Here is a 24821-nt window from a genome sequence, read left to right as displayed (position 1 = left end):
ACATTAACTCAAGCAAAATAGAAAAATACTGTAATAGAGATAGGTAATTATATATTTAAGTCCGTAAATATCCAGAAAAAAAATGTGTGGTAACAACATCCAGGAAGTTTTGGTGAATTTTGGTAATGAATATGGCCCTATTTTAAGCTTCATTTTAGAGGAGAGTAATGCAGCTGTGAGTGTGACAGGACATGGATAACTGCATTGATTTGACAGGTAAATCCAGTGAAACATGTGGCACAGCTCCAAACTTGTGTAAAATTTAAGCAGAGCAGTGCTGGAAGGAATGAATGCTGATAGCACAGTAAAACAGGAAATTAAAAGAGAAAGCTTGAAGTAGCAACTTAGAACAAATTTCTGGATGTGGTATTTTTTCTACAGATTGACATGGAACTCCATAAGTTACTTCCATAGCTTTGACCTTGGAATCTCCATGGATTTTCAGAGCTTCCTATCATACATGGTGGTGCTCACACAAGAGCATTAGATCTCTTAGGACAGGTTTTCATCTGCATGGAGGCAATTTCACATCACAACAGGTACAGAAAGGGAAGAGAAGGCTTATAAGAAAGTGGCTATGTATCTAAATTTTCACACAGATAGTCCCAAGAGCAGTGCTCTAAGAGCCGATTATTACTGCAGGATTACAGAGTGGAAACCATAAATATAGCATGGAACTTGGTCTTTGGGCTGTCAGACTGGGTGTCATGAGCATAAACCAGTATGATACAATACATATTTGTTTTTTTAAATTTCCTCTCTGCAAATTTGTAGACAAGTAGTGCTCAAGTACTTATTTTAGTTTTTAGTTTTTTTATTGTCACCACAGAACACTGGGAATTTTTTGATCTTCCATTCAATCAAGGTGCTGTACATTTTTTCCCTAACCAAATTATATTTGTGGAAAGGTCACAATATAGCAAATTGAACTTCAAAAGAATAATTGGCTTAAAAGACTTAGTGACTTGAATGGCTTTGGAATTTATCCAAACAGAATAAGCAATTTTTTTTTTGCTTCTGCTAAGGAACAGTGCCATACCATGGCTAAATCTTATATATCTCTGTTCAGATATGCCATTCCTATACTTTTTGGTGAGGAAAGAAAGCTGTTGAAGTTCGGTAAGAACTTCAGTAAGAAAAATATAGTGGTGATGCAGAGGAAAAGGCCTCTCTGAAATTCTGCAGTATCCAGGCAAAGTTTGCACCTTAGGATAGCATAATTCAAACCAGTGTCCCTGATATTTGCCCTCCAATTTTTGTGCAAGTGCTTTGTATCTAGCAGTGTATTGGGTGTCAGGTTGGTTAAGCTTGAATAATTATATATTGTCTAAAGATACTCATCTATTGCTTAGTTTAAATAGCAAACTAAAATTACAAAACATATATTCTAGGAAATGGTTTTCTCTTTTTATTTCTCTTTTGATTTGCAAGTAATTATTAAAAGTAGTTGACAGAGAAAGATGATCACATAAATGTGCCCATATTTTTATGTCACTTTTTTATTAATTAAGAGAGTAACAGACATAACAATTTTTGAGCACCTGCCTGACTGTCATGTTTCCCCTTCAGAAGTAATTTTGCAGTGTGCCCATTGTTTCAAGGCAAGCAATTAACTATCTCTTTCTTAAACTAGGAGTGATGCTTGTTCAGGGAGGATGAGAGTCCTACTTGTGACAATTTTTCATAGGACATAGAGGAGAAAGTGTAGTAGGTTCCAGCAAAAACTCCCCAAAACAACTGCCAAAAGCCAGCCACTCACAGCTTTCTTGGTGAAAATTGTCTTTTTCTCTGCAATTTGAGAACTCACTGCATTATTGATGCCTACATTAGACAGAGTGCTGCATATGATGCTCCTTTTTCTCTCACCCCTCATCACACAGCTGTATTTTAAAGTGGTGCCCAGGGTAAAGCAGCATTGCAAGCCCTGCCAAAGGAGTCTGGCTTCAGGGCAGTGATACACAGGGTTCCTGTGCCAGGATAGCCCCAGGAGAGTAAAGGCTTACAGTACAGAGGGGTCAGATGAGATGGATGCATTCAAGTAGTTAGGGTAAAGGCCAGAAGTACAGAAGAGCTTTCTTCCTCTTCTGTGTCTGAAAGCTCCTTGCAACATGGTGATGTGGGACAGGCAGTGCTGGGACTGGAGGAATGCTCTGAGTTAATTGAACAGCAGCAGCTATGCAAGAAGCACTGAGGAAGGGAAGTAAAAACTCCAAAGCAGACATTTGTACAGCATAAAATTTCTTCAAGCAGTGTTTTGAGGCATGTTGAGTGCCACAAAGGGGGAAATTAATCTAACAAAAAAACCCAGATTCTCCCATGGCTGCTTCTTGTCAGAACAGCTGGCACCTGTGTGCCAAAGGGAATGTTTTCTCAGAAGAAGCTGCTTAAATTTAAGGGAACCACACCTTTTCTGTAGTTTTAAACTCATCAGTCAGTTATCAAGAATCTGGACTATTTGGAGACTCAATCAATGAAGTGAGATTCTTTTCTACTGATCAGGAAAGATTAACTAGTACCTCTGGGTTAGATCCCTTACAGGTATCAGAGATGTAGTGAGAAGGATCCTTGCCCTCCTGGCATTTACTGATTTATAGGACAGTGAGGACCATTCACCCTACTGCCAAAAGCTCACCTCTGCTTGCCCTAGTCTGGCAAGTTTCAGATCTACTGAATAGGACTCAGCCCTTTGATTCCTGCACCATACTCCCTTGCTGCCATGCCAGGTTTTTGTATGTTCAAGGCACCATGGCACAGCCCCTTTTCAGTCCCAGAGGACTGCATACAAACACTATCCACCTTGCCAGCAAACATCTTTCCCTCAGGTCTGCAGGAGCTGGGTCATGGGGAAAGATGGGCTGTGCCAGGGCACTGAGCTGGAAATTCAGCATTGTGCTGTTCACCCAAGAGTGGGCTGTGAGGACACCTGAACAAAGACTGTCCCTTCATAACAAATAGCATTTGACAACTGCCTTTTCTTTGACATAAATAATATTTTCTAAATATTTTCAAAATAATCTATACTTCCCCTGAACCGGGATCATTGAAGTTCCTTCCGGCACAGGACTTCTCATATTTTCCCATTTCCTATTACCTGTTTGTCTGAGAGCTCTTAGCAAGGCAAGAAATCATTCTCATGTAATTCACATCTGTGGAAAGACCACAATGTGAGGTTACCATGTTGTGAACTACAAACTACAAAGAGGATACTTTGCTGGGAGAATGGAGCTGGCCAGTGGTTGGGTTAAAAAGTGTATGCACACTCTTCATGCCTACTACTGCTACTCTTGCACTAGCTCTTCATGCAAATAGGCTACAACAATAGGTTTCCATTTTTGGCAGAAAAATGTCCCAAGCAGTGTTGGCACAGATGAAAAATGCAGATTTGTGGGCTATTTTATGAGATCGGAAAATCTCCCCAAAGGGGAATGTAAGAAGAAATTCCTTACTATGAGGTGGAGAGGCACTGAAAGAGGTTGCACAGAGAATCTGGACATGTCTCAACCTGTAATTGCTCAAGAACAGTTGGATGGGACTTTGAGCAATCTGGCCCTGTGGGAGCCATCTCTCCATAACAAAGGGGTTGGATCTAGCTGACCTTTAAATCCATTCCAACCCAAACCATCCCATGATTCTGTGATAATTCTATCAAAGTGGCTGGCTCAGTTGGTAAGTGATGGGGCTTTCTGAAGCTCAGGTACTGTGAGTTTTTCCTCAGGTACTGTAAGCTTTTTCCTCAGGTACTGTAACTGAGACAAGCTCACAGTGCCCAGTAGAATTTGACATTAACAATCTTGCCAGGGATGCTGTTGAAAGATGGAATAGAAATGGCCACTGTGAACTTGGCCTTGTGCTCTTTTTCATGGTATCTCATGAACAAGACAACTGAAACAAAACAAAAAAGTTCAAGCTGTTGCAGAGGCTACTCAAGCTTTCTGAGTATATTTTAACAAGGTCTGAAATCCACAAGCCAACTGCAGGCTATTCTGCTTCTGGGTCTAAATACAGCATCTTCTGTTAGTGGATAATTGCTGCCCTAAAAGAGTTTCGATTCGTCCCAGCTGTTTTGGACTGTTGACAAAACTCCTGTTATCAGGAAGTAACTGTCTGTTTTGAAGGTCCAGTCTCTCCCTGGAACAAAAGGAAGAAACAGAAACTGCTATTTCTACTTCTGGGTAGATTAAGCCCATGGAGATATTGAGAAGGAAGAATAAGATTTCTCTGTTCTGGGAAAGAAGTATTTATAAGAACCATGTACTGGATAAATAAATGGGTTGATTTTCTCCAATTTTTGATAGTTATATTAATAGCATTTTTAAACACATTTCATTTTAAAGCAAATAGCAGAAAAGAGTGGAAATTAAACAGAATAAAGAAAAAATAATATAAGGAAAAACATCGTATTTTGTGGCAAGCTTGAAGCAATATCAAGAAAGACAATTTTACCACTGTGTTGCCCTGATCTCATCATATCTCATCATGTCTCTGCTCCTGATTTCTGTAGTGCTTGGCTTCACTTTTAATATTCTGCATAATGTCATCCTTTACCTCTCACTCCTCTTGCTGGACTGATCTTTGCCTAACACAATTTGTGGTGCTAAAACCTTCCACCATTTCTGAATTTTTCCAGCAAATGTGAATACCTTTCTTGTACCTGGGTAGTTTTACTCCTCTATCTCACCAGATCTCCCACTGCCACAACATACCACTATGTGCTGGTATGCCAATACCACTGTGGCTTATGGTGACAACTTTTGTGTCATTGCTTATCTTTTTCCATTTGAAGAAGACTATTTTTCATATAAAGATTCCTGAAGCTCATGTCTGTAGGAATAAGCTGTTGGAAGAGACTGTTACTGTGGAAGAGGCTATTAACACAGAAGAGCAAAGGACATTGATTCTCCCAAGACAGGTAAGAGAAAAAAATGCAGAAACAATAGAGGGATAGCCTGAAGACATGAAGGGGACAATAATGACTGAAAATGAGGAGTGCAGGCATCAAGCTTTCTGATTCACTAATGAGTAATTAAATGTAAGTATGGTCTATCTTTAAGGAGTTTTATCTCTTTAGGGCATTTAAAGTGAAATAACACATCAAAACTACTAAGATTTGGTTCACCTTTACTATATTGTCTTGAGGCTTCTTGTGTGATCTTGGAAAAGTTGATCCTTTAACCTGTAATTCAGTTTCAAGGCTTAACTGTGTATTTGAGCTAAAGAGATGATACCAAAGTACTCCTGTGTTTTAATATGAGAACTATGAAGGTAGAATGGATCTTGACTGGATAAGGCCTTTTATACCCATAGCCCAAAGAACCTGTATGAACTGGTCTGAGTTGGATCTAACTTGAAAGGTGGTTAATTGACCTCTCTGTGTCTCTCACGACCTGAATTACTCTGCAATCCCAGAAGAAATCTCCACAAGAAGCTCATGGAATAGCTTGGAGCACCCCAAATTTGGCCATTGATATTCTGGGTTTCATACATAGTAATTTTGGGGTTTTGCTCAAGTTTATGGCAATATTTTTAAAGTAACACCAGTCATGTAGACAGTAATGAAAACATGTCTATTCCTTCTGATTAGATGTTTTTATTAAAAAATGGTTTGGATGTGTTTAACCAAGAAAAAAACAGTGAGTTTACAAGATTATGCAGTGACTCACTTCAGCAACTTAAAATCTTCTCTAATGAGTAAATCTTCTGAGGAAACAACAAGAAGACACTTGAAATTTATATGTACATAAGTTGTACATCTGTATCTATCTATCTATGCAAACATATTCAGTAGTTACTCCACAGTATGCTTCCAGTACCTGCCTTTTAAATAATTCTGTCAAGCACTTGCTAGCATCTAGTGATTGGAAATATATCAGAATGGAAGATACACAAATGAAAGAATTTAGTGAATATTACAGCCTGGGTAGAAGTGATTATAATTTAATTTGGAAATTTCCAAGAAGACTATAAGTGATTTGCAAATACAATAAATAGGCCAAATTATTTAAATGCCTTTTAAAAATCCCATCTCTGTCCTCTCCTGATTTATAGATTTTAAACATGCTGATTTTAGGTTTATCAGTTTAACATAAGACATTGTATTTACAAGATGGATAAAATCACTAGTAAGCTTTCTCAACAATTTTTAACTGATGTAGCTCTCTTAATCTGTCTTCTGCTGAGGAGATAGTGTAATTAGTTTGTCCCTCTCAACTGCTTTCACAATATCCCACAGGATATATGGGCTAATTTCTTCCCTGTTGCTATAGAAAAAAGTATTATCTTACAATATCTCCAGCTGAGATATTATGCCACAAATCCTTTTCAGAAGCTGAATTTCACAAGCATTCCCAGAGAGCTGCAGATAAAGAGAGCCATATTTGCAGGCATTAGCAAGAAGGAAATGAAACAGCAGATACACATTACAGTAGGAAGTCATGTAAAATTAGTCACCACTACATGTCCCTGTGGAAAAAGGCTGATTGAACACAGGCCCCCAGAAACTGAGTGCAGAAAAATAATTAACAGGTATAATAGAATATGCTCTTCATGCACAGAGCACAGAACACAAAATTGAACCTCTGCAGAGGCTGAATCATTAAAGAGCAACTTATGCTTTAATTTGTCAATTTAAGAGGAGGATAGACAGAAGACAAAAAAAAAAAAAAAAAAAAAAAAAGCAATGCTAAAAGCACTGCAGAAAAAAGAAAAATGTGTAAAAGTTCCTTTCATGACATTTGTGGTAGCTTTGTGGAAGAGTTTCTTTGGAAAAACCCATGGAATCACACAGTTCTTATCTTCATAGAAATACTGTTTCAGATGAGACTCAGAGTTTGGGCAGGCAACCTAAGATAGACACTTTGGAGAACAGAAAATGGTATGTTGGGAGACTAGATTTGTTATGGGTTGCAATGAAGAGGTACCTGGAAAAAAGGATTGTCTAAAATCTGAGAAAAGTTTTCTTGATGATACAATATTGGAAGGCAACACTGGAAATAATTGCCTAATTCAAATGTTGAAGATAAAATATGCTCTAGTGATATTTCTGACACCTTTATTTACTCCTTGCGCATGTTTCTGGAGGAATTTTTTCCTTGGGACTATTCTCTGAAGGGATAGCAACATATACGCCGCACAGAAAAAAATATATTTTGCATGCAGAATCCCTCTGAGAATGTTGACACAACTATCTTCAAAGCCGACTGTGGTGCAGCAGCCATGCACATGGAGATGAAAACAATCTCATACGACTGTGGGATGGAAAGCACAATGGGAAGAACAGAGCACTTACAAAGGAGAAACTGTAAGTGGGAACTGGAGGGGAGTGGTTGCAAGTGTCTCACAGTTTGAAACAGATTTCCAATGAATCTTCATTCAATCACTCCAAATAACACACAGATTTTTAAATTCGGGCTGTAAGGGTAGTGTCATGTGTGTATATTTAGTATGCTGCAAATATATTTTTTCCCCAATGATAACCATCCATTACTTGTGTAGGAATGGCAGCAGGGTCCCTCCTCTTTGAGGGGGTTACTCTGCACTGGACTGAGGCCATGTGCACTGCAAAGTCCCACAGCTGACTATCTGAGAGAAACAACAGCACACACCCTCCTCAAATCACCAAAATCAAACACCCAAAATGAGGCTGGGTGAGCAGGGCACACACATGAGCCCCATGGATCCAGCACAGACAGCCCTCAGCCCCAGCCATGGCATGGGCAGGGGCTGCTCACAGGCTCCCAGGGGCTGAAATTGTGCAGCTTCAGTCTGTGTGAATGGATGCACTTGTTTGTGGCACAGTGCCTGCTCCTTCAGCCTCTGCCCCCAAAGCCCTGGCAGAGAGCAGGCAGGGAAGCTCCTCAGCTTCCAGCCTGCAGCCACAGGTCAAGCCTTTCCCTCGGGAAAGTGTTTAAACAAAGTGTGCTCTGGCAGATATCCCAGAAGTGTGCCCAGGGTCCTGCAGAACAGCAGGACATTCCTGAGCAGGGGTCACTGGATGTGTGTATGTGCATTTATATGTGTGCATATATTTAGATACACACATAAATATTTTACAGACTGTTTCGTAGTTGATTTACTGTCTGATAGGGAGCTCTGATAAGAATAGTTTTTCATTTTTTTTGCTAAGCATAACTTTCCTTCATGGGCTGTAAAAATCTCAGAGATTGAACTGTCTCCAGCATACTGTCCATCCCAGACACCAGAGCTGCCTAATTTTGGGTGAGCACCTGCTGCACCTGGAAAAAAAAAAAAAAAAAAAAAAAAAAAAAAAAAAAAAAAAAAAAAAAAAAAAAAAAAAAGTCTTTGCAGGCTGTTTTTAAATTTTTTTTAAATTATTATTACTTAAAGTATTGTGATGCTACAGCTGTGCAAAACTGCTCTGTGATATGGACATCAAGATAATCCTACAAGAGGTGGGTTCATGTGCAGGAGGTAGAGATGTGGTCAAAGATTTTTTAACTTTATCATAACGCTTCTCAATTCAGTGCATGGGTATCTTTCAATTTCAAACAAACAGGACAAACAGGAACTATTGAAAGCAACAAGCAGAAGGGAAATTTTTTCATGAAATATATGGTTCTCCATGGTGTTGGGATCTCATCTGCTTCCCCTGTTGGTGTTTGGGAGGGTTTGTCCTGAGGCAATGCAAATTGAAGGGTAGGAGCTGGGGCTGCTGCTATTGACATCCAGGGGGATCTCAGTGACTTCAGCAGACCTGTTGTGCTCTGCCTGTTGGTGTCAATAAGATCCATGCAGTCTGGGTGATGGGGATATGGCCTCATGTTTATCATAACTTGAAAAAGGCAAGAAGATTAGTGGTGATAATTGAAGTGTTTAGTCAAGTTTCTGTGACTTGGTCTTCTCAAATGTGCTGAATATAAAATATTGCACCAGTAAGAACATCTACGATATCTAAGAAATTATTTACTAAGTGACCAAACTGCTATGTATGAAGTTCTAAAGTGTATTTCAATTTAGCTTTCTCCTGGGTGAACTGACAGCAAGACAAGTCTTGCTAAAATAGTATTTTTTGTGTACTAAGATTTCTAGCCTGAGGGTTAAAAACCTTTTTTTAAATTTTTTTTTTAATGCAGAGCTATTAAAAATGACTAAACTGAGAAGGAATTTAAAGTAACTCCCTCTCTGTTTGATCTGTCTTGATGATTCAGAATTATGTGACAAGCATTATTGCATTTCCTGCAACACTACCAAGACTCAAATGGGACTGTGTTCCCTGCTGAACATCTTGTTGCACTGGGAGGATCAGAGTTATTCCCTTCTTGTGCATCCCATTGAGGGCTTTCTTGGAGAAATAGCCTGAGTGACTACACACACACAGAAGTTCAGCAGAATGCATAGATTAGCATTTGTAGGTTCAGTGATGGGCTGGAAGCTCTTGGAGAATGTGGCTATGCCACTGACAGGTGTATGGAAGAAATTAGAATCTACACCAAGGAATTATAGGTATATTTATGAACTCAAACTACAACCATTTTGGAAATGATATCTGACATGCAGAATGTCCATAGTTCTGCTCATGTAGGATTAAACCAACTGTCATATACAGTACTTCTAACCAAAGGTGTCTGTGGGAGTGTTTGTGTTTGGGTATGTGAAATAAGGGGTTTAGAACCATCAGTGAGGTTTTGCCAAAAGCAGAGATGTTGATTTCCTCCAGGAAAAATCTTAAATATGCTCTCTACTTTGAAGATGAAATTTACAGAAATATTTTCCAGAGATTGTGTTGTCTTACTGGTGGATCAATATTTTCACCTTTGACAAAGATAGATACTGGCAGTATCGCAAAACATTTAAACATTTTGTCTATGTTAGTCTATGTAGGGGCAGAGCCACTCACCTAGCTCACTGCTGTCCATCTGGAATTTAGATTTAGACTTCTTATGTACAGAGATGACAGTTTGAGAGTGTCATCATCCAGAATGGATTTTGTGCCTAAGTTTATATTGTTCGAAAATCTAAGTCTAAAAATACTTGATCATTAAGCCAGCTGAAAGTCCTCCTTTTATGTGGAAGTTCTCAAGTGAAAAGGATGCAAAGACTATAATAGTCAGGGGACAAATAAAAGGATAAGAAAATTATTTTAATACTTCAATAAACTGCTATCTGAACCTGCAGATGTAACAACACACAATTCATAAAAGTGCAAAAATTCAGTATTGAAGCTTTGCAGAAATGCCAAGCATTCACAGACTAAATTCAGTCAGCAGCCAATTTCAAAAATTTCCAAGCTGAAAAAGCCTTTTAGAAAACTGTGCTCATTTTGTTTGTTAACAGAGATAATCAAACAGAATTTCAGGCCTTGTTGTTGTGCCAGGCTGCAGTTCAGGGGCATAAAGAATTAAGCCATTCTTGCTAGAGAAAAAAAGTAAATTAATGAGCTCTTAATAAATAGTTTAACAAGCAATGTCAAAATATTGTGGGCTTACAATAAATGACACGGCAGTGACTTTTGCTGGATTCCTCTCTGAAACCAAGTCCTAGGGATTGCCAAAGGATGCCCACAGATTAACACATAGTGGAAAGCCAGCAAGTGAGGCAGGGGCTCAGCTGTGCTCTGTCCCCTTTTCGAATATGAACACAGCCCTCCTGCCAGGTGTGTGCTCTGTGTGGGGGTGGCTGTGCAGGTCCTGTGCCTGTCCTGGCTGGAGGTGTCTCGGTGCTGTGGAGCTGAAGGGGCTGTGACAGTGCTGCCTCCCCTGCTGGACGTGTCCCAGGGTCACAGTGACCTCGGTGCTGGCAGTGCCCGGCCCTGCTGTGCTCCCAGGCACTGAATGAGGGTGGGAATATGTGTTCACTCCATGCAGGTTTGGGCAGGGAAAAGGGAGAGCAGAATGCCGATGAATGTGACTGCAGCTCTTACTGCTCCTTCTTCAGACCTGGTGAGGTTTTCCTCTGCTGTCACCTGTACGTTTAAAGAGCTCTGTGTTTCTCTTGTGATAATTAGCAGAAACCCTCAGATCAGATCTAGCACTCTTCACTGCTCCCATGGGCAATGCTGCAAGAGGCAGTCAGTTCTGTTTAACATCTTTAGAAACAATATGGAGCATTCACAGACAGCTCAGGCTGTTCATTACTGTTCAGTGTTTAGTCCCTTGACCAATTCATAATCAATTTGCTACACTTGTGGTTAATGCAATACTTTCCTGCTCACTGTTGACAGAATAGAGGAATTTAAGAGAGGAAAGTGGGTGATGCTTAATTCAAAGCAGGAAAACAGAGCAGATATTATAAAAATTAAACTGCCACCATCATCTTAGTAGCTGCATGTATTTGGACTAGAGTAGCTTACAGTGCATAACAAGGATCTATTTCAAATGTATTACTAAGGGCACAGCAGGCACCCCTCTAGCCAGATCTTGCATTTGAAAATGTGCTGTCAACACCCAAGCAACAAATTTTCTATTAAAGCACGAAGTACACAATGTCCGTGTGTGAAATCACAGTTTTATTTTGTCTTGGGCATTTGTGTCCGAAACAACTTCAGTAAATCTTCCACAGAATAGTTAATGAGCTTCTATATCATTTGCCAAAATTGATCTAAACTGTGCAGGTATTTTTCTCCTCCATGTTTCATTTCTATTGAGAAAAGCAATGAAATTAGATTATTATGGTTTCTTTTTTAAAATAGTTTTGTTTGTTTGTTTTTTTACTTTTACCCAGCCAACTTACATCCTCTTTATTGAGTCTGCAGCAGTTTAACTATGGTCATGGCTGTTGTCATTTGTGTTCAGCCTTTCATCAGTCAAGGTGCTCACAGGTTTCTTCCTCTTCATGCTTTCACTCATCATTTAATTATTGATTGTAATTGAATGAACCAGATGGCAACTGCCAAGTTCACATTTGTTACTTACTCCAGATGACAAAACTCAAAATGCCCTCACACTCTCATATTTGTTGAGATATTAATTTCTGTGGCAAAGTTTGTTCTAAAGGCAGCATTATTGCCTATCATTGAAATGTTTGCTCAATAGTAACACAGCAATCCTTTGGAAATGGTGAAAGGCTGAGGTTTTCACTGAATTTTATAAAGAAGCCTGGCTGTGCTGTTGAGCACAATCAGGTATTTCATTGTGGAGGAGGAAGATGGGTGAGCAAAGCTGTGTGGGAGGCATGTGTGACCCCACCCGAGCTGATGGATTGTCTGTCTTTTGGGAAATAACTCTGGGGTAGGAAAGCAGTTCTTAGACATTTCAAATTGTAATTTTCAGTGTAGCTGACGTTGTCTTAAATGGCATTCAAGTTTCACTCCTAATCATGGTGGACCTGGGAAAACAACAAAAGATTGACATACTAATTTTTTTCACACTTCTCCATTATCCTTGTTGAAAGAAGTAGGTTTTTTGCAATACCCTGTAATCATCAAAAAGCAAAGATGTTATTATAATTTTCATATTTTTATTCACATTTCAGAAAATATGTTTAAGTGTTTGTCTGTATTTTGTTTTACCTAAAATGAAGCCTTTTCTTTCCTCTTTTTTTTCAATTTTTATTTTTTTGGGCAAAGGTAAGATGGGAAAAAAGAAAAAGAGAATAAAATGGATATAAAATGTTTACATCGTTTTCATATATTGTATTAAACCATAAAAATATTGAAATAAACAACAAAAGTTTTCCATTTAAAAATTTACCATTTTCAGAAAGAGATGTATCTGTCTATAAAACTTTTATCAGAAAAAAAAATCAAAATATTAAATGCATTTCATCTTTTTCAGGCAGAAAAAAAATAATAATTTTAAAAAGTAAAGAACAAACCACGGAAAAAGCCTAATGTAAACAACAATGGCTTGTAATTTTACACTTGTCATATTTTTTGCCTATGACATACAGAGTCATAGGATAGTAGAAGGGATACATACATGGTGGGATGCAGACATTTCCTTTTTTCTAAATAATAATCATGCTTTTTTTTTTTTCTTTCAAAACTGAAGTTTTCCTTGGAAAACTTATTTATTTGCAAGAGCATTATTTCATTGGAAAATCTTTCTCAGGGAAAGTTCTCAAATCATCCTGATTGCTTGCTTTCTGCCAATAATTTTGATTTAAAGTATTATTATTGCTAAGTGTCCTGCTATGCCTATTAGTTGTAGCAGCTTGATGTAGCCTTTGACAATTGTTTAATTTTTATTCTTCTCAGCTTGAATTCAAGGAAAAAGTTCAAAAAGTCAAGGGAAATTAGAAAAAAAAATCTTTTTTACAGTCACATATTGATTTTTTCTTCTGACATTACAGAAATTAGCCCACTCTTAAGTAACACAAAAGATCATGGGCTTTTAGGCAGTATTTACATCCAGAAGTTCTCTATGCCCAGATCAGGATCCATGTGCTCAGCCCAGGCTGGAGGTGCCAAGGTGGGAGCTGGAGGAGGTCTGGGAGCTTCACCTGCAACATCAGCAGCCTTGATCTGACTGAGGTGAGATCAGCAAATTAATGACAGGGCATTTCTATGCCATGGGCATTTCTGACAGGCACTTCCCAGTTCCTTCCTGGGACAAATAACTGTGAAGTTCTTCTCCCCAGGATGTCCATAGCTCTTTGCAAACTGAAGAGCACCTTCCAGGCTGCCAACCTGCAGAGAACAGGCTCTGGGGCCATGACACTTCCATACAGAGATTTTGGTGTCCCAAACGCTGCAGAGATGCCAAATACAAAATTTTGTGTAGTTAGGATTTGCAAATGTAAAGGGGATTTGGATACAAATAAATATTTAGCAGGGATTTAGCTAACTGGGTAATCTCCTGGGAGCTAAAGCTACACCGTAATAAAAATGGAACAGCACAGATATATGGCCAATAGCTTTACATGCAGAAGTTATACCATCATGATTTTTCCAGTCAGTGATATTCAAATATTCTGAACTGGATTTTCACAGAACATCCTATGTCAGAAACAAATGTAAAGATTAATGAAGGTTAGAGCGAAACAAACAGGAAATAAACTCTCTCTTGTCACAGCTTACTAAGTCAGCCTCTATTTCCTTTATCTATTTTTGAGTATATGGAGCTTCAAAATATAAAAATATATATAGCAACATGCAATAGGGTGGACAGAACAAACTATAAGAGACTTTCTGAAGCTATCTTTACAAAAAAATTATTTGCTGAAACATAACTTACCATTTATTTATCTGACTGGAATAATGTGTAAGCTAAACCCAAAATCTTTCATAAACAGATATTACCATTTGTACAGCAAGCAGTAATTTGTGCTTAATGCAAACAAGCAACATTGTTTAGCAATTTTGTGATATTATTTGAAAGTATGCATGTTTTCTGTGCTTCCAGAATGTAGTTTAAAATACCACAGCAGGCCCTTTGGGATGATAATGTAATTTATTAATGCACTTTATTGAGATCATCCTTTGTATGTGAATTCATCCCCCAAAATTTTCATTAGGGCTTTTAATTTGCTTTCTATTAGATAGAAACATTTTCTCATGGTTCCATCATTATGTAAGTATTGTATCAGTCAAACAGCAATTTAAGAAAATTATTTTTTTTCAATTATTCATTTTTGAAAAATGCAGTTGAAAGTTTCATGACAAAAAGAATATCATTATCTCGATGGATAATTTTTTACAACACGGCCTTACTCTGAAATGCAGATTCAATGAGATTTCTTACGTTCATAAATGTGTGAAGCCCAACCCAGTTCAAACTGCAGAGTCAATGACTTCATATTTCTGTCATTAAATTGTCATTTGTAAGACATTGTACCATTGTCTCTTAAAGTTTATACCCTACCATATATATCAAAGTTTAAAAATACACTGTTGACCATGGGCAGCCACAGTTTTTTGTGTGTTCAAATACTAATTTGCTGAAAAGTGTTAATAAAACAGCTTTAAATGTCTAAAAATAGGATATGCTCTATTTAACTGAAATGGGGATTAGTCTGGAAACTAAGATCTGTGGATAGATTTCCTGTTGCTAGCTCCTTCTGTCCATGTAGGATACAACTGTCTTTGAAACCAGTTCATGTTCTCTATTCCAAGACTAGGTGCTTTAGGCTATTAAACTTTATTCTCTTCACTATCCTTAAAGAAGTAAGCTCAGTCTAGCAAAATTGCAACACTCTTGCCCCCAGATATTAGGTTTTGCATAGTAATTAATCCTGAGACTTGGAAGATTCATTTGTGCCCAAATTGCAAGTTGTAAGCATGTACATGAGAAGGCAGTGCAAGTGATACAGAAAGTTTAATAAGTACACTCATGGCACAATATGATTTAAAAGTTAAAAGTAACAGAAAATAGATCAATCCTTTCTCATGATACTGATCACATGATTTTAGTGTGCCCACAGACTTTATCACTCTAGACATTTAAGGGTAAATACAGTTTAATTGGATTTTTTTAAGTCATCACCTCTGTTGCTGCTCTAAACATACAATAGCACATAGACAACTTGTCCAAAATGAACTACAATGAAATCACAATTCAAAGGCTTTCCCACTTGAGCATTAACTTTGAAATCATTACCACACACACAAAAAATTATCAGATGCCAAGTATAGGGACTACAAAATGTATAATCTTTGAAAACAACATAATAAGGAAAAAAATGTCTCTGGCTGAAGTTCTGAAGGGAACAAAAATCCTTTTATTCTAACTGTTAGAAAATTGGGTATGAAGCTTCACCTTTGTTGTCAAACCATTCTGGTTTTGACTGTAATTATCATTGTTCCTACTATAGTATGTTTTGTAGAGTTTTTAATGTTTTAACATTCATTTTTATAAGTTTTTTTTCAATATTAGACATTTATAATGACACTGGATGAGTGCTATTTTTTATACCATTTGTTCCCTGTTCTAATAGATGATGAGAATACATCTGTCATATTCTTCATCCCATTACCAAAACCTCCCAGTTTTTATAGGTTACAGTTCACCTTCACAGTACAACGACTTAGTCTTTGGAAAGGCCTGCAAGAAATATATAAAATATTGTTGGAGCATTTTAATTTCTCTTATGTTGCTTCCTACTGGGTATGAGCCTTTCTGCTGGAGGCAGAGGTGGTAAAGTGAGTGGTTCCCAGGACCTAACTGGGACTCATATTTAAGCTCCTAAAGCTCCCCTTCCCCTGTTGTGTAGCCCTAAATTACTTACCTGCTTGATTCTCCACCCAGTAAGCCTCAGAAACCTGCAGTCATTACATAATGACATAATCTAGTCATGCCAGCATGAAGGTATTGAACAGGTGCTCCAAACTTCTAGAAAAGTTCAACTAAACAATTTCTACAGCTGTCTCATTTCTAGGTACACTTCCAGTAAATATTTTCCAGCCGTTGAATGGGCCTCACACAGGCATAAAGAATAGGCTGGTCTCTGTGTTGAAGCCATTCATTTCAGTAGATAAAAAGTTACATTAAAGAACTCCCATAGCAGAGCTGTTGACAGGTAGCACAATTGCCGACAGATATCCTGCTGCAAAGTCCTAGGAAGGTTTTTGCCTTGAATTTTAAAATATTATACTGCATGGGGAAAGATCTGTGTGTGCATGGGCATTCCAAATTAGTTTTAAGCTCATCCAAGTTTGTAAAGAATGAAATAACTCCTATAAGACAATTGATACAACTGGAAATAAAAAAACCCTCAAGTTTCCCTCTATTCATAGAAGATCTTATGTGTTTGACATACTGTGCATTTTCCACATAAGTTGTTCTTATAATAAAAATGTTTAGCATTAAACTTTCCTTGCTTTAGACAGCCACATATAGAACAATATCTTTCATAGTAACCTATATTAAACTTAGTCAAAAACATCCCATTCTTCAGGAAAGATGCAAAGGGACTGTTCCTTTCACAAGCTTTGTTTTATCATGGAATGGAGCTGCAGCTGGGAAGAGACAGAAGCTACTTCATTTGTGGACTGTGTTTTGTCCTTTACTTATCTATGCATAACATAGAATATGCATATCTATGCATACTTATCTATGCATAACATGAAATCTTTACCTGAGACCCAGAATAGCTACCTCAAATCAAGCCCCTGTGACAGTCAACTGTCTGACACCACACGTAGAACTGCTATGGGATTTTGCAGTGCTTCTGAGTCTAATTCTTTGACAAGGAACAGAAAAGCCCTCAGGGCATGGCCACCTGGGACACTGTGCTTCTCTGTGCTCACAGAAGTTGTTGCTGGCTCCAGGGCTCTGGTGAGGATTAAAGTACAGTGTATATACTCCTTGGTCCATTCAAATGTGAGAGGCTGTGGATTTGATATCATTACCTTTATTTATGCTGAAAAATACCTGTCAGTGATAAAAGATGCTATAGTACGATAAACTGAAACAAGGCTAACTACTTAAAGGGTGTATTTCCACAGGACCCACAGAGACTTAGGTGCACAGTTCTATTTCAGAAAAGTTTCAAATTCATAGCTAATAGCAAATTAGATTCCTTAATGCTAGGAAATATTTGAAGATATGTAACGTATCGTTTTAGTCTTTCTTCTGCTCATCTGTCTTTAAGTGAAGCTGAGGTGATATAATGTGAAAGGCTGGTCATTGTAGCAGAGGGTGCTGCTGCAATCCTGCTGTGTCCATGCTGATAACAGGGACTGGGGCCTCTGACTTGTGCCAAAGCCATTACAGCACTGGTGATGGCTACAGTGGCTTGTGCTACTTGAACATCTACTTAGGGAAATTTTGTGCTGTTACCATGGTTTCTGGAAGCTGCACTTTTTTTTTTTTTTTTTTTTTTTTTTTTTCCTTTAAGACACGTGATACAGAAAAGAATGTAAACCTTTTGAGCCAATTGCTAGCTTTGGGGCACATATTTGAGCATAATATATGGTGATATTATTTTAGCCTGTTAAAAACTATCTTATCAATTCAGATTATAGTTTTAGACAGGGTGAAACACCAGTCTAAATAACTGGAGGCCAAACTTACTGAGAATAAAGGCTCAAATTCTTGAATTGAGTGCATCCAGACTGAAATTACCATTTTTTAATATTGTCTTTGAGATTAACTGAGAAACAGAAATGTGATCTGGACTAAAGGAGTAGACTCTCAATCTCTTAAAATAATTTGTGTAGAAAAAACTGTCACAGAACAGTTTACCAGACAGCATCTTGAAGTCAAAGTGATTGAGCTGCTCTCTTTCAGCAGAAACAAAGATGATCTGACTACAAAGAACCATAAGTAGATATTACTTGCCCAGTGGCAATTTGAGAGCTATATTTCAACACTTTCAGATGATTTTGACAAAAGTTTGTAGACAAGCAGCCTATAGGCAAGTAGCACTTACTTTTTAAAGCAACAGAGAGGAAAATCAGAAAAAGTTTATATACAGCATTCAGTACTTTCATAGTACAATTTGATGTGAACCAGTCATCTGCTAAAACAGCTATAATTTGAATTCAAAATCATTCAAATTTTATTATTCAGACATGATGTGTGCCGTATTTTACCAAATCATTCTGGATTGTAGCTCAGAAATATTACATCACTGCTGACATAACATGATATGACCTGATAGGCCTGAGATAACCTAATGTGATTCCATGTTTAACACAAGTAACATTCTATATAGCTGAAGAACATGTTTTAGGCTATTTAGGGATAGTATTTTTTTTTTTCTAATTGCAAAGAAGTCTGCACACACCAAATCAGTGAGTTTGTAAGCTGAAAGAAATAACACTTCTAGGGGTGTTACTCTTTGTATGGGGGAAAGAGAGGGATTTTTCCTGTTAAAAATGGGATGTAAAACCATGTCCTTCCAGCTGTGTTCACCACAGCTGATCCTGACTTGCACATACACCCTTAGTTGTTCACTGTTCAGAGCAGAGGGGTTCTCAGCCCACCTGCAATTCAGGTGCTGTGAGGCATCTGCTCTCTAGGCAAGTGCTTGCATAGCAGCCCCAGGAGCTCAGTGTCATGTTTGGGTCCCCACAACAACAAAATAAAACAGCTATAATTAGTACCCACACTTCTAGTACTTAGTGCTGTCACACACAGGGCTTATGAAGCCTAACACTGAAGTGTTTCTAGATGAATCTTTGCCCTCTGTATCTTGGGAAATGCTACAGAGAGCAAGGACTCATCTAGAATCTAGTAAGAAGATCAGCAACCCAAAGGTTTATTGTCCAAAAGGCTAAATAGGCTTTCCCCTCCTTTGTCTGAGGGATTTCCGTATCAAACTGTGACCTGGTATTGTAATAAAAGGTTTTGATGCACCTGGAGGAGCAGACTTAACTGACTAAACCATAATGCCAAACTATAATGCTTTAGTCTGTATCTGAAACATGGGTCTATGCTATCTTTATAATGACTGATAAGAAAAAAGCATTCTATGTGTTTCTGATTCAGGTATCTGCCTGAAGTTGATTTGTATCTTAAAATTGCCTACCATTTCTGTGAAAATTCTGAAGTCTAGACGACCAGCTTTGATGCTGACCTCCACATCTAGAAGTTTGAAGTAAGGTCAAACGAGTTCCTTCCTTGGGTTCTAAAAGGATTCAAGTCTTTATACACAAAATGTAATGCACTGTATCATATAAGCCTAAAGCAGAAAAATAGGTAACAGTAAAATTATTACAGCTCTGCAGTGTTTCCTTTCTCTTCTGCAGATGTGACATAATTAGAGTTTGAAAACAGGAGCTACCACAGGCCAGTCTAGTGCTTTCCCAGCTCCTCCCCAAGCAAACAGCTCTTATGAATTCAATGGATCTTTTTTCTGAGCAGAGATCATGGAAATGTGCTATATTTTTGTTTACCACAGGGTTTTATCCTTTGCCTGTAGTCAGTGACAGACTCAAAGGGATTTGCACCAGTTATTTTATAGTACCATTCTAGTAAAAATAAAACAGACCCCAGAAACTCTAAATTCTGTAATTCCTTCAAATATTAACTTAAATGATATTTTTATGACTTTAGCTTTTTATTCTTAATTTTTTCACATGATTTGTTGTTTTTCCTGGAACACATTAGCTTTATATTGCATATGGACATATATGCTGTATATTACATATTACTGTATTTTCTTCATATCCCAAAAATATTATGAAAGTGAAAAATAGACTGATGATACTAGAACAGGATGAGACTTTAAAACAAAATAGAATAATCTTTCAAGCATCATTTAACATCAATGTTGATTACAGTTGCCATGAACTGCTCATATGCTGCTTCAGGCAAGGAAAGAATGAATCTTTTTTTCCACCTACAAATATGACTGACAACAGCAAGAGGACATAAATGGTCCAGTTTTACTCAGATTTACTTGACTAGCTTGTATCATTTAGTCACTGCATAAAACAGATGCTTTCCTTTCCAATTTACGTGTAATGAATATCAATATCAATTTCACAGGAGTATTAAATGACAAGTATTGCAACTGGTCTGAAAGAAGTAATGATGTAGCACAGTAATGCTATAAATTATAATGGTAATAATGAGCAAACAACTTAAGCAAAAGCTCCATCCTGCCAAAATTCATCAGAGTTTTGCTACTGACTTAGGCAGAGAAGTGGAGGGCTGTTTTCCATTTTAACTTCTGATGTTAGGAAAGCAACATTTATAATAAAATTCCAAAGGTCATTCTACTTAATTTATAATTGATTGGACTTTTCAAAGAATTTGAAATATTTTTTCCTGAAAGTATGGTGTGTTCTACTTTTGTATAAGGGTACTATCAGTGCTCTGTATTGATAAGACCACATTAATATTTTATGGGGGTTTTCAAAGGAGGTCTCATTTATGAGGCCAAAAACCCCACAACCCTATCATTTTCATGGGATAAAGAAAACTCAGACCTATTTAATCCAGGCAATACCTGCATAACTTTAACATCACAATATCTTTCACGCCTGCAATATCCTGCGAGATAGGGAAGCTTGTTTTGCTCCCTAATAGCTGTGTTCACATGACAAAGGTAAAAGAGCTAAAGATACAAACTATGAAAATGGTCTATATTAATTCAGCATGTCTATGAAAGAGTCCTAAACCCAAAATCTTATTTATGGACAACCTTGTGTTCTAGATAATTACAGATATGAAATAATGTATTCACATCTTCCTTCTTACTCTTCCCATAATATAAGCAAAATGCTATTCAGAATAGCAAGACCAATATGCAAAGTTCCTTTCATTAACATCTTCATATTAGTTTAATAAAAAAAAGAAAAAGACAGCTTTTTCCATACGCCCTTTAGTCATGGATTTGCTTGAATTTTACGTTTTGCTTCTTATTTTAGGAAATTTGTCTAGTTTTGGAAGTGAGTGTTTCTTTGTCTGGGACCCTCTAAATTAATATTTGCCACTTCTAATTATTAGGTTACATAGCTGTCTTACAGTTAATTGGAGAGTGGCTCATACTGTGTAGGTAACACCTGTCATGGTAAGAAGAGGATTTAGACAGCTCTGGAAATAAAAATATGATGATACTTTCCTCATTAAACCATGAAGAGATCTGCAAAATTGAGGCTTCCATAAACCAGCAGGTAGTTATTTAATCCATTAAGCAATCATTAAAATAATAAAAAGAAAGAGTCCATCAACTTTAACACACTGATTCCCACTACAACAGAACTGATAGGTTGTGTACAAAATATATATATCCCAGCTAAGAAAGCTGCTCTAAAGAAAGAGGCAAATCTGAAAGAGTGGTACAACAGTGGCTTTACAGATCAAGAAAGAGGTATAGACCATTCCCTCAGTGCTGTCATGACAAATTGTATAGTCAAGGGGCTTAGACACGGGTGGTTTATGACAGTGGGTTGTTAAATGCTTACATATAAGAGATCACATAAATGTAATTGAGTCCCACAAAGTTTCACCACAGGGATGTGGTCTCATGCAGTCAGAAGGAAAACAGAAATTTTTTAAAGTTCTCGTCTGGGAAATTTATAGGGACAGAAAGAAATTACATCAGAGGCTAAAACTGACCCACATCTATTTGTATGTATGCAAATGTTCTGTGTATTGATACTTTAAAGTTCAAGCAAAATTGCCATCCTGATTCACTGAGGGCTACCACAGTTTACACGGCACCTGAAGTGCAACTTAGTTTGGAAGAAATTTAATCTTATCCCTTGTCTGAAGGTAAAAGTTGTGCTTTATCTGAATGAGAAAAAACAAGGTATGTGTGCCCTACATTACAGATACTCATAAGTAAAAAGTCATACAGGCTGCTTTTCTTAGGAGGTTTACTTATTTCTTTCAGTTTGTCTTTCTGAATAGATCAGATTTATTACTTGATAACAAATGTCCTTAACACCCAGTTATGTTTACCATAAATTAAAAATTACAGTAGAATTCACAAGTGATGTCACTTCTCTTAAATCAGTGGAGCTCTGATGTATATGAATTATAATGCTTATAATTAAAAACATGAGGTACAAGTAATGGAAACCCTGTAACTGATGTCCAGCTCCTATGTAAATGACTTTGTAGATAAGACTGGGTGAATATAGTGCTGGTGGTGTTCCCAGATAACAAGATTCTCGTGTTTTCCATGAATAATACTAAAGTGAGCTTTAAGGGCAAAATGACATTGCAAGTTTAATATTTTTACCAAAGATGAGATGAATAACTATCCTCTTATTGATTACTTACATGACCACAGAATTACTTATCATTGGGGTCCTGAAACTGAAGATGGACATAAATTCAAATGACCTGGGAAACTGTCTCAGGATGGGAAAAAAGGTTGCCAGTTAAAAAAGAAACAAAAATAGGGTCATTATTTGTTCTCTGGGGATTGATTAACTGTGTCAAAGGCAGTCAGCCAGTAATCTCTCAGTCTCTTCTCTTCAGTGGGAGGTAATGAAATTTAATTAGTAAGAAGAGACAGCTTTCACACTAAGGAAAGGAGTGCAGAGAAAACAGGAACATCGATGTGAACAGAGAATGATGCTACAGTACATAACAATCCCTATTAAAACTGAATTAATAGCCAAAGCTGTTTAGCCTCTACTCTTTGTTGCAGGGCATTCTCACTTTAAATAACTCCCTGAAAAAGGAGGTAAAGCTGTATTTCTGTTATTAATGGTATGAGGCTTAGTTCTGCTAGGGCTGGAAACACAAGTACAACTCTTCTCCTTTGCAATTATATAAATCCTTCCAAGTTCATATTAAAGGGTTCACAGATATTTTTGCCCCTAATAGAAGCAGTTGTTAGTGTGTTTAGGTTCTCTTTTTTCTTCTTCTTCTTTTTTTTCTTTTGGTTTGCCTATATAATGGACTTATGTGCCCTGAAGTTCAAACAAATATGAGTTTAGATTAATCCAATTGATATGTCCTTGTGTCTTGTTGAGAACCTCCAGGCAGAGTTTGGTGAAATGTACATTGCTAATGTATCTACAGTGTATGCAGGGCAGGCCTGCATTAGAAGGGCTATAAGCCTATGCCTAGGGTCTCGAATTCCTTGCAATATTTGGTTCACTCAGGAGTGAAATTATCATTAAACCAGTTCCTGGAATTGCTGTTTGCATGCAAGAGCTTGGAAGTCTCTTCAAAATATTCTTGAAGAGGTAGCACATGCCAGCTGAAACAGGTTTCTTAGTGACACCCAAAGATGCTGCAGAGAAGGGAGGGGTCCCTCCAGGCCATCTCAGCCAAGCCACCCAGCTCAGCCAGCTCACTCAGCTGTGGATGGGCCCGAGGGCATAAAAATGGGGGTAGGTGTCCTGTGCTGGGTGCACAGCAGTCAGCTGGGACCCCTCTCAGTGCTCCCTCCAGGGTACAGACCAGCCCCACTGCTGGCCCCCGATGGCAAGGTGAGCAGATGAATCTGTGATCCTTCAAATGTATGTGCTTCCTAAAAAAAAAACAAAGCTCAAAGTATAATTTGTGCACTGATAGCCTTGTCTTTCTCTGTTTTTCTGCAGATAATCTACTGAGGTCCATGATCTTTATCATCAGGGAATACAGACACTTTATAGATATGTGGGTATGGTGTTTTAGAAGCATAACCAATATATTCCAAATGTCACAGTATGTTAAGTAACCATTGGGATTATTTTTTTTTTTTTAATACATAGAGTGGAAATAACCATCTTTTATTTCCTTACTCTTCTCCAGGGGAAAGGAGCCTCCAGGGATTTAATTGTCTAACTCTCCATGAAATTCCTGAGCCATCTTCTTTAGGATAAAGCCCTAGCAGTCTCTGATAGAGCTGTTTGAGAAAGAGCAGCCCCTGCCTCCCAATGCCCTGGGTAGTGCAGAGGCAGATCCAGTGCCAGGAATCTCAGAGATGTCCTTGGGCTGCTCAGGCAGAGGCAGGAGTCTGGTTCAGCAAGGCCAGAGCTCCCTATGGCTCGGGAGTCTAGAAACAATTCTAAACTTGAACTCATTTTGTTCTTAGATTTTACTGCAGAACAGTGATTCCTGTATTGAACAAAGGTATTTCAGAAAAACAGTTTTTTACTCTGATGTTTGGGTTTGTTTGGGTTCGTCTGGGTTTTTGTTTGTTTGAGGTTGTTTTGGTTTGTTTTCATTTTTCTTTGTTTGTTTATCTATTTGTTTGTTTTAAACAGAGATTTGGAAATGTGTGTCATTAAAAAATCCCAACAAAATTAAACCCCAATATTGTTAATTTTGAGTATTTTATCATTCATGTATGACTTCCATGTCATATATATGTTTCTGAGGTACTGCAAGGAAAAACAAAATAGAAGATGAAAATGCTGAAGCTTATGCTTGCAGTATATATACTTAAGGCTTGTTGCCATTTTTAATATTTTTCCTCTCTCATAGTAGATTATATAGTATAACTTGCCTTTGGTACTAATTTTTATGCATATTTTAAGTAGGGCTTTGAACCATTCTAAATAAACCTATTATGGAAACATAACCCTGTAAAAC

Source organism: Erithacus rubecula, assembly GCF_903797595.1.
Source record: "Erithacus rubecula genome assembly, chromosome: 2".
Taxonomy (NCBI): domain Eukaryota; kingdom Metazoa; phylum Chordata; class Aves; order Passeriformes; family Muscicapidae; genus Erithacus; species Erithacus rubecula.
Note: the sequence above shows the minus strand (reverse complement) of the source record.